A 1,842-nucleotide genomic window follows, 5' to 3' on the forward strand; every position below is an offset into this window, starting at 1 on the left:
ATTCCAATCCCAAAGAAAGGCAAGGCCAAAGAATGCTCAAACTACCTCACAATTGCACTCATCTCACACACTAGCAAAGTAATGCTCAAAATTCTCCAAGCCAGGCTTCAATAGTATGTGAGCTAAGAAATTCCAGATGTTCAAGCTGGTTTTAGAAAAGGCAGAGGAACCAGAGATCAAATTGCCAACATTCACTGGATCGTCAAAAAAGCAAGAGAGTTCCAGAAAAACATCTACTTCTGCTTTATTGACTATGCCAAAGCCTTTGACTTTGTGGATCACAATAAACTGGAAAATTCTGAAAGAGATGGGAATACCAAACCACCTTACCTGCCTCCTGAGAAATCTGTATGCAGGTCAGGAAGCAACAGTTAGAACTGGACATGAAACAATGGACTGGTTTCAAGTCGGGAAAGAGTACGTCAAGGCTGTATATTGTCACCCTGCTTATTTAACTTGACTTCCCTGGTGGCTCAGATGATAAAGCGTCTGCCTATAATGTGGGAGACCTGGGTTTGATCCCCGGGTCTGGAAGATCCCCTGGAGGAGGAAACGGCAACCCATTCCAGTACTCTTGCCTGGAAAATCCCATGGTGGAGGAGCCTGAAAGGCTACAGTCCATGGTGTCACAAAGAGTTGGACACGACTGAGAGGCTTCTGTTTCTTTCTTTCTGTAACTTACTCACAGAGTACATCATGTGAAATGCCAGGTTGGATGAAGCACAAGCTGTAAAGATTGCCGGGAGAAATATCAACAAACTCAGATATGCAGATGACACCACCCTTATGGCAGAAAGGGAAGAAGAACCAAAGAGCCTCTTGACGAAAGTGAAAGAGGAGAGTGAAAAAGTTGGCTTAAAACACAACATTCAGAAAACTAAGATTATGGCATCTGGTCCCATCACTTCATGACAAATAGATGGGGAAACAGTGGAAACAGTGACAGACTTTATTTTTGGGGGCTCCAAAATCACTGCAGATGGTGACTGCAGCCAGGAAATTAAAAGATGCTTGCTCTTTGGAAGAAAAGCTATGACCAACCTAGATAGCATATTAAAAAGCTGAGACATTACTTTGCCAACTAAGGTCCATCTAGTCAAGGCTATGGTTTTTCCAGTAGTCATGTATGGATGTGAGAGTTGGACCATAGCTGAGCACCAAAGAATTGATGCTTTTGAACTGTGATGTTGGAGAAGACTCTTGAGAGTCCCTTGGACAGCAAGGAGATCCAACCAGTCCATCCTAAAGGAAATCAGTCCTGAATATTCATTGGAAGGACTGATGTTGAAGCTGAAACTCCAGTACTTTGGCCACCTGATGCAAAGAGCTGACTCATTGGAAAAGACCCTGATGCTGGGCAAGATTGAAGGCAGGAGGAGAAGGGGATGACAGAGGATGAGATGGTTGGATGGCATCACCGACTCAATGGACATGAGTTTGAGCAAGCTCTGGGAGTTGGTGATCGACAGGGAAGCCTGGTGTGCTGCAGTTCATGGGGTCACAAAGAGTTGGACACATCTGAGCGACTGAACTGACTGACTTGTGCTAATCTCATTCCCTTCGGCCATTTAGTCCAATGAAAGCAAGTGACTCATTTATTCAAGCTAGCAAAACATAATGAGGGGCTTCCCTGGATGAATAAAAAGACAGACCACCTGGGGAAATAACCTTTTGCCTGGAGGTGAGCGTAACTATCCAACACATCCCCTTGCAGCTGCCATCTTGTGACCATGAGACAAGAGTGTGAGAACAAAGTCAATACCCAGAGGTTGGTGGGGGATACCTGGTTCCTGACAGCACATTGAGCATCTGAAAAAGTCTACAACAGATAGCATCTACTAT

Source organism: Muntiacus reevesi, chromosome 1 (genome assembly GCF_963930625.1).
Source record: "Muntiacus reevesi chromosome 1, mMunRee1.1, whole genome shotgun sequence".
Classification (NCBI taxonomy): domain Eukaryota; kingdom Metazoa; phylum Chordata; class Mammalia; order Artiodactyla; family Cervidae; genus Muntiacus; species Muntiacus reevesi.